Source organism: Bufo bufo, chromosome 10 (assembly GCF_905171765.1).
Source record: "Bufo bufo chromosome 10, aBufBuf1.1, whole genome shotgun sequence".
Classification (NCBI taxonomy): domain Eukaryota; kingdom Metazoa; phylum Chordata; class Amphibia; order Anura; family Bufonidae; genus Bufo; species Bufo bufo.
The window spans coordinates 38,142,785-38,155,731 of record NC_053398.1 but is presented as its reverse complement, the minus strand read 5'-3'; the positions used below and the strand labels follow the sequence as shown (position 1 = coordinate 38,155,731).

General features: G+C 42.0%; 1 protein-coding gene across 1 annotated transcript in view; it reads right to left on the bottom strand.

Moving 5' to 3' along the window:
• Nucleotides 1-12,947, bottom strand: part of IGF2 (insulin like growth factor 2) — a 39,281-nt gene that overhangs the window by 18,020 nt on the left and 8,314 nt on the right. The window lies entirely within an intron of this gene.

Below are 12,947 nucleotides of genomic sequence, written 5' to 3'. Positions count from 1 at the left end.
GATGCATAAATGATAGAAAATGCATATAAAATAAGCATAGAAATAAATCTGTACTCTTCATCATTGGCGTTCTTTCATCTATTGCTGGCTCCTCCAGATTATGTTACAAGCAAGGATATCCCTGATTAATCACAGATGAATTTATATAACAGATGGAGTCACTGATTAGTCCATGTGAACATATGCAGAATGGCCTCACCGTGCACTGTGCCCTGAGTGGTGAACCTTATCTGCTAGGTTCCTCCATTTCCAACACATTTCATTCCAACAACTCCATTTTTAGGTTCTACCTGAAAAAGGACTACATGGAGAAATCTTTATAAACTATGTTTGGTTTACATGTATCCTTCTACCTCCGCATACTAATGCAAGCTTCATGGTAAGTATTCATGGTAAACAGGCCAGCAGAAGTGATCCCAATAAAACAAGTCTTCCAATTTCAAGAACTTATGGATAAGGCATAAATGTCTGATAGGTGCGGCTACTGGACCCCTGTTCATTGATTCATGGATGCATCGCTGGAGTCCAGCCAGCAGTGCCCCAATTCTATTCTACTGACCCCTATTCTCTTTTAGGTCTGTTATTCAATCATATAGATGTATGCTTAAAGGGGTTTTCCAAGTGTTTTATGCTGATCCTCAGGATACATCATCATCAACATCTGATCAGTGGGGGTCTCACACCCCTGCCGATAAGCTGTTTGAAGCGGCTGTGGCAGAGCGGCTCAGTCCCACTCACTTGAATGGGACTGAGCTGTGTCTAGGCCATGTGACCGATAAACGTGACATGACCGGTCTAGTAAGAGACCGCAGCCGCCGCAGTCTCTTCAAACGACCCTCACTGATCAGGTACTAAGGACCTATGTTGAGGTCATCAGTTTAAAACACTCAGACAACACCTTTAAGGATTTTTCAATCCGAGACACATACAGTAAGGTATTCTAGCTCACTATACACCACGCTGGACTATGTTTTAAATTTAAGGAATAAGGTCAAAATTTTACCGGACCCTCTTGCAATGCTGGATCTGTTTGTGCAACTTGTCTCCAAGTTTTTCTATGCACCAGTGCGGAAGGTGAGGTGGACTTTTGACTTTTAATACAGCTTTAACTGAAATTGCAATTTCTGACATTGCTACTGCACATTGCTTTAGTTGAAGTAAGTGATACTATTATGGCTGGCAGAATAATGTGAACATTCGTACATTATGCTTCAGCGGCATCTACTTAGGGCACAGAGGTGACATAACATCTATGGTGACATAATCTTTTATACTGTAGCAAAATATCTTTACATGTGTATACAAAATATTTGTCAAAATATTGACAAAATCGAAATGGTCAGCATATCTTTATGTACACACCTACTATGCCATGTTTTAGAAGCATCTGCCCAAAAGTGGTGGAGGTTCTAGTAATGGCAGGTGGGAATATTTACTCTTTACTTCTTTAATGTGAAGTCTAAGTAAAGGTCCTCATCAATCAGTGGTGGCCACTGTCCGAGAAGCTCCATGAAGGCTCCAGGACTTCAGGCTTGTAAAACTTGTGGTTAAAGCTATTTACTAACATTACACTTAGGTGTAAATTTGTATTATGCTATAACATCTGATATTTGCTTGTACGGGCTATTGTACTGTAGGCAAATAAAGCCTAATTCTTCTATGGTTGCTATGGATTTGTGAGAATGTTCCCATGGTTGCAATTTTTGACTATAAGATTTTTTTCAACCTTTCATTCGGAAAATATGGCATTAATAGGTTTTGGTTCTTGGAACAGGAACAGCTAAGGCATTGGAATAATTGATTACAGGGGGTTGTTTTTATTAGAAAACCTGAGAACCTTATTAGAAAATTCCCAGAGGTAAATCCCAGCCACAGTGGACACTGATTGCAAACAGCACCTTTTGCTCTGGAGCACCCGACACCCAAGGAAAACATATAAGCATCCCAAGTGACTTCAATGGGAAATGCGCACTGATTCATTTCTCCGTGCAGTGAGACTTGCTGCCAAGTTCCTTGACAGATTACAGCTGATTGCTTGGAGTCCTAGCAACAAGACAGCCTGTGATAGCTCATCCTAGGGGGGAGAGCGACTGCCAGAGACAATCCCTTTAATTGTGCAATCCCTTTAAATTGTAGGAATTGTTTTACAAGCTAAATTGACCCCCTGCTTATGGCAGTCTGGATACTATTAATGGATTATTCGGAGGGGTCATTGCAATGTGTTATTAGACGACGGCCCCTCTGGACAGGATCCTGCCTGATGTAGGTGGCACTGGTGTCCTGCTGACACTGCCTGCTGGGCACAGCTGGGAATACGAATTCTTGACAGCCCAGAAGAGTTGTCATTAGATTGATGATAAAGGGAAAAAAACAACACTTCATGATGTAAACCATCTGTGTTTTCAGGTTGCCCCAGACATTGTGCTGGGACTAGGTACCAGCAAATGTTAACTTAGGGCAGCATGGCGGCTCAGTGGTTAGGAGTGGTGCCTTGCAGCATCAGGATTCTGATTATGACTCTGACCAAGGGCAACATCTGCATGGAGTTTGTAGGATCTGCACGTGTTTGTAAGGGTTTCCTCCTACATTAAAATAATACTGCAAGGTTAATTGGCTTACTACGAAATTAACCCCAGTGTGTAGGTCTCTTAGAACTGATGTGAATTTTGACAGCCTCTGCATAGCACTGCGGAATATGTTGGCCGCATATAAGCAATGAGAATGAAATAGCATAACTTGACCACTATGCCATCTGTTGCAGACAATACATTTCTAGGTGCTACAAGGCCACACTGTGCCTGCAGTTTATCACTCGGGTAGCATTAGACTAAGGGCTCATGCACACGAACGTATTTTGTTTCCGTGTCCGTCTCGTTTTTTTTTTTTTTTTGCAGCCTGTATGCGGAACCATTCACTTCAATGGGGCCGCAAAAAAAAAACGGAAATGACTCTGTGTGCATTCCGTTTCTGTATCGGACATACAGAAACGGAATGCACACAGAACATGTCCTATTATTCTGCACATTACAGACAAGGATAGGACTGTTCTATTAGGCGCCAGCCGTTCCGTTCCGCAAAATACGCAATGCACACGGACATCATCAGTATTTTTTGCAGACCGCAAAATATATACGGTCGTGTGCATGAGCCCTAAAGGCGCTTTTACATAGGCTAATGATCAGGAACGAAAAAAAGGTAATTTCTGAGCACTGCCCCATGTAATTGTGCCGCCATTTACCCGACAAAGGAGTGTTTGTCGGGTGATTGCATCTATCACGCAGCACTAAAAATCGTAAATCGTTGTTTGTTGGCAGTACATCTCCCCGTGTAAACAGGTTGTGTACTACTGACAATATGCCACTCAATGTGGGACATACGTAGTAGTGATCATTCGTTTCCATTGAGTCTGCATTAGACCATGTAAAAATGATCGACTTATCAAATATTATTGATGGGTGCTGCTGGTTCAGGGGTGACACTGGCCATATAAAAGGACCCTTGGGGAACAGTCGCAGGGCTGTGCCACAATTGCGACGCAGTCGGTTTGCAGCAAAGAACCACATGGCCACTAGAGCCACAGCAGGCTCAAATTAACAGATTAGGATGGCATAGTTTAACCGGTCTTTATTGTTAATGGCTGCGCAGTGACTGCAAATCAAGGGGGTTTTCCAAGTGTTTTATACTAATGACCTTTCCTTAGGATAGGTCATCAATATCAGATTGGTGGAGGTCTGACTCCTGGCGCACCCACCGATCAGCTGACTGAAGAGGCCACAGTGTTCTGGTGATTGCTACAGCCTCTTCCAAGGCCAGTGACGTCCCGTTTATTGGTCACATAGCCTTTAAGTGAATGGGACTGAGCTTCAATACCAAGCCCAGCCACTATAAAATGGATGGCGCTGTAGTTGGTAAGCTGCAAGGAGGCTTCCGCGCTCCCAAGACTTCCGCAACCTCTTCAAACAGCTGATCGTGGGAGTCAGACTCCCCTCCAATCATATATTGATGACCTATCCTGAGGAAAGATCATCAGTCAACACTCGGAAAACCAACAACGCAGTTCTAATTGGTTAATTTGTGCCCACTGCGGCTCATATGGCTGTGCAGTATTCGGCTGTAACGCAAACACACCGCAATCACATCACAGCTGTACCGTGTGACCATACCCATAGGCTGTAAACATAGATAAAACGACATAACAAACAGAAGTGTGACGCGTGACTACACAATATCTTTAGGCACAATCTGCAATAAAAATAAAAAAAGACAGAAAACATTTTTTGGCATCCCTGCAAAGTAGCGTAGATAAGAACAATAGGCATAAGAAAAGATTAGCTTTGTGTCGAAGCGCTGAAATGTGCGTAGGCAGCTAAAGATATTTTTCAAAAGACATCTGCTAGCGTGCACTTTTATATAGTCAGCATGCACCTTTAAGCACTTAGAAGCATTATTCAGTTCTCAGCAGAAGTGAGTGACTGCAGGTTTAAATCAACAGAACCATGTCCCACTAGGATAGGAGGCCTGAAATTACTTCCTTACATCAATATCCATGATGCGAAATAAAATCTATGGAGGATTCCAAACTAATATATGTGACCCTGGACAAAATGTAAATAAACTCACTTAAAATATTGCTCAAACCAAGTAAATGACCTCCAGGACTTCTGAATAACATGTTTGCAAATGGTATGGTTAAACATTGCAGTAATGTACTGTATAGAAGACTAAACATACATTTCGCAAATGTTCATGCAGATCGAGCTGTCGCCAATGGATTTAGTGTTGACCTTATTTTTATGTTTTCCTTATCTGGTTTACTAGTGTATATGTCTAAGAGATGGGAGCTCTACAGTCATCAACTGAATCTGAACATACTGTAAATAAAACCATGGTCTACTACTTTTTAGATACCCCATTATTGATGCACTAAGGGGCACAGCTACACAATGCTCAGTGTTCCTAAGGCAAGTAGCCCCCTACTAAAATAAATTACATCAAAGTACCCCAAAGCTATGATCATACATTGTGATGTTTATTAAAAGAAAAGCAGGAACATGGCATGAGTACTGTTTCTTCTAGAGACAAGGCATGGAGACAGAGGAACTCGCTGATTTCAACGTGACAAGTTGGTCATCTAAGATATATGGGGGCCTCCCAATTCTTTTTCCAGCTGCAGATGTTGGGGGAGTTATGGATCAGCAAATTGGATTTCAACTGGCCAAATTTTCTCAGATTTTTCTATTCAGGACACATACACACTCAACCGAGCATGCATTTCTACAGAGGGTTTGGGTGAGATTGTTGTGGGCTGAAGGAACATTTTGCCGTCCGCCGTCTGATGTGTATGGCTAGCTTAAGCAATATTTTGCCATTATTTCAAGAGTTCAAGCTGCTCAGTAGCCTACATGGCCTTCTAGTAGGAAGAGGGTGCTCTTGACCAGAATTTTGCAAACTGTTTAGATGGGGCAATTGGGCCTGGCGGTTTACAAATAATAGGATATAAATAGGCCTGTGTCCTATTCCATTTATGATTCTACTGCAGAGGATAACACTGGGTAAAAGTACTAAGCTACAAGACTAGCTAAAGGTGGGATGCATTTATACCATATGACCTCAAATCCAATCTTGGATGATCCTGATTGTGGACAATTTTGCAAGAACAGACATTTAAAATTTCCATTTGTTTTTGTGAAAGATGTCACTTGATGAATTTAGTTCGAGAGTTTACTAACCATACCCATAATCCATTTTAAGCTCAACCAGTTACTTCTTGAAAGTGTGGCAAATGTGATTTGGACAATGTTCAAGAAAAACTGTCCCTGTTCAGTTGGCAAAATGGTGAGATGGGTACCAATTACAGGAGCAAACACAATATAACTCAGCATTTATAGAAAAGAAGAAATGTTTGCTTTGAAAGAATAGACTTAGTACACGTTTTAATTATATCAATATTGGCTGGTCAAGTAGGTGGTCGCCTTCCTTGACAGGTCTAGTCAGCCTTGCCATTAACCATGAGAAGCCAGACGTAATTGAAGTCCCAAAACTGCTGAGTTCAAACAGGGTTATGCTTCAGTCCTGCCCTAACCTCTGTACCTTTACTGTTTGAGGAGCCTGGAATTCACTTCTAGCACTAAGATTTGAGAACAAACAAAGTTTTAGGAGGTCTCTGCTGCCACCTTGGAATCATATGTGCTTCTCATAATTACAACAATCAAATCCTTTCGAAAGTGAAAGGTTATGGACTCAGTTTCCTCATAGATGTTGTTGTTTCTGCAAATTCCATAATTGACTGGTTTTAAATTATATTAAAGAAAAGCAAAAAGGAAAAAAAGGGCCCAATTGGGACTCTAGAGGGATTTTATTCTTTGAAATGAAAGGAATTTTAGGTCAGGGCAACTGCAAACAATTAGCCATTACCTACAGTTTTTCCATTCCTGGATGCATGGTTGTGAGGCAGAGGCGACTATTATTTTAGGTGTTATTTTTAAACTGTATGAGGGATGACTTCATAAAAAATGAACTTGGATCCTACACAAACTGAGGACGAAGAATGTGTTGGGTGAACATGAGTTGCATATAAGGGGTGCTTGGCCTTCGAAACCAATGTGCCGATGCCGGTATAAACCAATAAGATTATTCTATAACTCCCCTCATGGACCTTGTAGCCATAAATACCTAAAACTTTCCATTCCATTCCAAAGTTTTTCATAACCCATGACTATATGAAGAGGCTGGAGACCACTGCACTAAGAAGCTCTAAGCAGTTCTTGAAATCCTTCCAGACCAGTTATGAAACATTCCTTCTGTTGGCTTGAGAGCTTCAGGATAAAAGTTCATCATGGGGCCATGAGATCTAACTGGTTTGGTGTTAACATGCTTTGACCTATCCTCGCGTCACATGGCTGTGATAGTCTCCTTGGAAAAAGACTATACACATATGCCAACAGAGGTCATCGATAGTCCTCTTCTCACTACAGTCATTAACATACCTGATAATGATGTTATAGATTATGTTTGCATTATGGGGGGGTGTTAGAGATGCTCTGACCTTGTCCTACAAGTTTGCCCATGGTAATCTTTTGCTGCCACGTAGGCTAATATTTGGGAGTGCTGAAGGTTGCAGTGATATGCACATGACAACAACAGGGAAGATCATCCCAGTTAATGAGGAAGCCATGCTTTCCTTTTCTTTCTGCATGCTGTCATTCCGCTCAGACGTCAGAACCATGCGGCAGCGACTGTCATTACTTAATCTTTACTTAATAGGCATATAAAAGACTATGAATCACATTGATGCTGACTATGCATTAAACACAGGTATAATGACGTAAGGAGGTTGTCTGAAATGTGAGCGTTCGCATAAAAAAACTTTTCTGAAAGCAGCTTAATGTAATTAGCGTCCTTAACCCTTTGATGGAACACAAAGCAGTAGCTTTTGAATCTCAAAGCAACGTTGGACACAATGACCACAGAAAGAGGGAGATGAATACAGAGGGATCTGGCAAATCTACAGGTCTTTCTGCGAAACCTGGTCTACTGTCCTACAGGTGTCGCCCAAGAATATATAGAGAAGGTATGTAATAAAACTAAGGTAACTTAATGATCAAGTGGATCATTATCAACCATGTTGATGAAAAGATGCAATTTAGTGTGCGCTGCGCCGGCTCACTTTACATTCACTTGGCGTAGTATGCCCTCTACCGGCTCAGCATGCTATAACTACACATAATACTTTACCTGTATGTAATCTCTTTACACAACAACAAACTTTAATTGGTGTGAATAGTGCCCCTAATTGGCATGGATGGTGTCCATATATGGCGTTGGCAAGGTCCCTAATTGGTGTGGATAGGATCCATATTTGGCCTTGACAGGGTCCCTAATTGGGGTGGATAGTATCTCTAATTAGCCTGGATAGTGTCCCTAATTAATGTGGATAGTGTCCCAAATTGGCATGGATAGTGTCCATATTTGGCATTGATAGGGTCCCTAATTGAAGTGGATAGTTTCCCTATTTGGCATGGATTGTTTCCCTAATTTACATGAATATGGTTCCTAATTGGGGGTTAAAACTGTCCCTAATTGGTGTGGATAAGGACCCTAATTTGCATAGATAGTGTCCCTAATTGGTGTGGATGGGCATCTTAATTGACATGGATAGGGTTCCTAATTGGGGTAGATAGTGTCCCTTTTTGGTGTGGATAGGGTGCCTAATTGTGGTGGATAGTGTCCCTTTTTGGTGTGGATAGGGGGCCTAATTGGCATGGATAGTCTCCCTAATTTACATGGATATGGTTCCTAATTGGGGGTTAAAACTGTCCCTAATTGGTGTGGTTAAGGACCCTAATTGGCATAGACAGTGTCCCTAATTGGTGTGGATAGGGATTTTAATTGACATGGATGGGGTTCCTAATTGGGGTAGATAGTGTCCCTCCATGGTGTAAATAATGTCCCTAATTGACGTGGATATGGTCCCTAATTGACGTGGATAGTGTCCCAATTGGTGTAGACAGGGTCCCTAATTGACATGGATAGTGCCCCTAATTTGCATGGACAGCTAATCAAGGACACTATCCATGTTAATTTGGGACACTATAACCACACCAATTACAGATAGTATCCACATGGCTTTACTACCTTAAAGTTAGGTTTTGTTGTGTGGAGAGTATTAATTACAGGCAGTTAAAGGATTACGTTTAGTTAAAGTATACTGAGCCGATGCAGCACACGCTAAAGGAGCACCAGTCTCCATCTGAGTTCATAATCAGGGCACAGTTCAGGCCTCTGGTCTGCCTTTGTAAAACTACAACTCCTAGCATACCCTGACAGCGACAGGCTGTAGTCCATTGGTGTATGCAGATATACAACTGTGCTGGAAACTTGAGGGCTTTGTTCCCTTGACGTGCAGCCAAAGTAAAAGTTATGGTGCGGCCTACTATGTCAACATCTGAAACGTCAAGTTCTGCACATACAGCATATGACAATGCAAGGCTATGTTGAATCTACATATACGACAGAAGCGAGGTGATAATTTATATAGTGACAGCTCCATCTAGTGTGCTGAATTCTGCCTGTACCCCCTTCAAAGAGCTTATGGTAGGAGAACATGTAGGGCACCAGGTGCACCTGAAGCTTTAGCCTCCAACTCAACTTCAACTCACAAGTCCTTTGCCTATTGACATGGAGAGATAGGTATTCCCAGACCTTGGTCCATTCTCCTGTAAAAGGTAGAGCAAAACATGAGAGGGGGCAGGCAATGAACGGGTGTGAAGCTTGCTTCATTGCTTCACCGCACCCAGCTGAGGAGGAAGATGAAATCACAGCCCATCCACTAATGCGGTTATTAAGATTACAGTTCTGGGTCATTTACAGCTTAATGACAATTAGTGGAGAAGAAGGGGAAAAAAGCACACAAGTCATGCGGGTTATGGTGGCAAGACAAAGTCACTGACGTCAAGAGCAGTCCCTTAATTACAGAGCCCTGTGTAAATGCTGCTCCTCTCTCCATATATTTAATCATATAATGGCATCCAAAATGTAATAAAAGGCGCATTCTCTATCATTAGGAGGATGCACTGAGAAATGAATGTTTTCTTGGTTCCCAGCATACCTCATCCCTCTATCTTCCCCTATAGCCAGTAATCAAAATGAATCTTTGTTAGCATCTCTTCGCTCGGGCTCGCAGAGGGGGGTCTTGAGTAGAGGACCTCCTCTAGAATGTCCATGTCCAAACAGGATATAGTCAAAAGGGTTTTCTTCATTTACTGATATATTTTCTTTCTGCGCTTCTCATGCTTCCAGTTGTTTCAATGGGAAGGATTTAAAAAGCGCTCATCTACAACAGACAGGAAGTTGTGCAGTAGACAGGACTTCCTGAGTCACCTTCAGTGCAGCTACTGTACATGCAGGAAACAGACTAGCAGTTGCTGGAAAACTGAACTAACAAATCTTACACCAAACATTAAAGGGGTTGTTCACTTTTTACTATTGATGACCTCAGGACATCAATATCAGATCGACGGGGGTCAGACTCCGCTGATCAGCTGTTTGAAGAGAAGGCAGTGCTCACTTCTATGGAACACTATTCACTTGAACAGACAAAACCGCCATCCCATAGAAGTAAATCGGGAGGCTTCAAAAAGAAAAGACAAAGGGGTAAATTTATCAAAACTGGTATCAAGGAAAACTGGCTTAGTTGCCAATAGCAACCAATCACATTTTGTCTTTCATTCTTCAGAGCTTCTTTGGAAAATGAAAGGTGGAATCTGATTGGTTGCTATGGGCAACTAAGCTAGTTTTCCTTTACACCAGTTTTGATAAATCTCCCCCAAGATTGTTTCTGCAGAGATACATAATACTGGATGTATTGGTCTTTTTGTTTACCTTTACTGCAGTTAACCTTAGAGGGATTTTCCAACTTCTAGCAACATCTTTTAAAATAATAATTTAGGAAGGTAGCTGTAATTCTGCGATGTATTTCTTTCACCTTTATTACTCCTATCTCCCGTTCTGGGCTGTGGTCACACGACCATGTCCATGTAGCTTTTTCCTATTTCCTGTGATGTTATGTCCATGGGCGGGGCAGTGATAGGGGAGTGTCTCTGTAACTAGCTGGGTGAGAGGAGCTATAAACTAGCTGAGAATTATTATAGGTGGTGCTGGAGAAGTGCATCATGGGTTTGGTTGGATGCAGCAACAGGAAGTGCTACATACAGGATGGAAAGAGGTTTACATGGTGAAAACAGGTCAGGAGTCCAAATAAATAAAAAAAAGAATGAGGAAGATGTACATGAGGAAAGAAACTACATGATCATATCTCTTAAAATGACAGTAATCCCATAAAACCCCTTAAAAGTGCTCATACACCTTCAACAGCTGTTGGCCAAGCGCTGGCCCAGCAAACTGCTACACTTTCTGAGTCTCCAAGTCGCCATACGTATCTGGCCGGGCATGTATGTGTTTTCAAAAGTGAGAGGCGAGCCGGCCCCTACTAGCAACCTTTTGCAGCAGATAATCTCTTCATGTTCAATCCTTCTATTCTCCTGACATCATATGTCAGGAGTACCCCGATACACATACGATAGTCAGCCAGTCCTGGTGAAAGTGGTGTGTTCGGACTTTTCTTAAGTGTATGGAAGTCTTTAGGCTTTGTTCACATCTGTGTTAGAAGCTCTGTTTGGAGACTCTTTCGCAAATTTGTGCAGATGACCCCATTATAAGTCAATAGGGTCCATTGCCCAGCGGTATGTGTCCATAGTAATCCCTAAAAAAAACTTTAAAGTGCCCATATACTTTATACCTTCAACAGGTATAAACCATGCAATATTACAGTCATCTATGCCAGCTAAAAAAAACAACCTAGGGGTTACCTGAGAATACTTCTGAGCAGAAGCTAGACGTCTAGTATGACAATTATCCAATCAAAGAAAGCCCTTGGGGAAGTATAACGACTGTGCACTGTGTATACAACTGTCAAAACTTAAAAATAAATTACTATTATTATTATTTCACTTTTTTCCTGGGAAATTAATCTGACACACATTTTCCTTTTAAATTGCTGACTTCACTTATTGCAGAAGATCTTCAGTTCTGCAATAGAATAAAGCGGAAGGTAAAGAAAAAAGCCCCTGACTAAAGTTCACACTGTTGTTCCTTTTAAGAGCAAAGAGTGACAGGGTTTCCTTTCCTTTCTACAAATGAAGCAAAAAAAAAAAAAAAGTTGTTTCTTAAGAAAGCTGGATGCTCTGGTCCACACCAGACCCTGCCATCTAATATGGGGAGTAATGCTGTAAATTCTTTATTATTTTGATTCAGAGATTGAACACTCCGGGCAAAATTGCACACCATGTTAGGAGGCGGAGCATAATAAAATTTTAAATGGAACTGCATGTTGAAGGTGATGTTATTTACGTGGGACTGTATTTTGGAGGAGGCTGTAGCTAGAGAGGGATGTTATTTACATGGGACTCTATGGCGGAGGAGGGCGAGGCTAAGAAAAGTTGTCCGGACCGAATGGAGAAGATAATGACAGAGAAGATCTACATCAGAGGAGAGGTCACCTGGGAGGCACTGGATGTCAAAGGTATGTGCTACTGTATAGCTGTTTAGCAAGTACAGTAAAATGTCTTCAGTGCTAGCGTTTTGCAGGGGGAGCTGTTGGGGGGGGGGCGATTGGTTGAATTAGAGAATTGGGCAATATTCATTGGAGCTTCGGCCCCGGATTTTTTGAGACCCTAGCAATGACCTCGGGTGAAGTCCTATCTTCGGTCGTATCTGGCGGATGCGGACCCAGACCCACGGTCTGCAATATGGGCACTGAGCAAGTATGCTTATGGGCATGAGCCCTTATGCTGTGAACTTTCAACATGAAAGTCATCGTGGAAAATCCATATTGTTTGCATGAGGCCTTATAAGGACGTCCCCATGGCAGTGAGTGGCTGCTGCGGGCACAGTATGGAAAGCAGGTGACTGGTGGCACCAGGTTTCAAGATCAGTCCCTTTATCTTGGGAGAAGTGTAAGTTCACAGGAACCCTTTCTTGGGAGTCAGAAAAGTCCTTTAAACTGACTCCAAAAGCGGAGCTCCACTTTATCAGAAAGACATGGTAGATCTTTGCTTTGTCAACTCAGTAATACATAACCTCCTATGAATCTTGTATCTGATTTATGGAAGGCTGCCACCGCCAGGAGCTGTTTCTTATGTTTCTTACAAGGATTTCCATCGATCATTTAAATTGAGACTAAAATGAATCCCCCCCCCCCCCCCCTACTACCTGCCTGTTGCCTTCAGCTGACTTAGTCATGCACATCATCTGTTTTCCTCCAACATTTTTTACCTCCTAGCAGCCCTAAACTTTCTCTGGATCAAATCACCCCGTCTGTGTTTTGCTTCACAATTAGGCCGGTAAAAAAAAAAAAAAAAGGGGGGGGTGGGGGAGGGAGGGGGATTTTA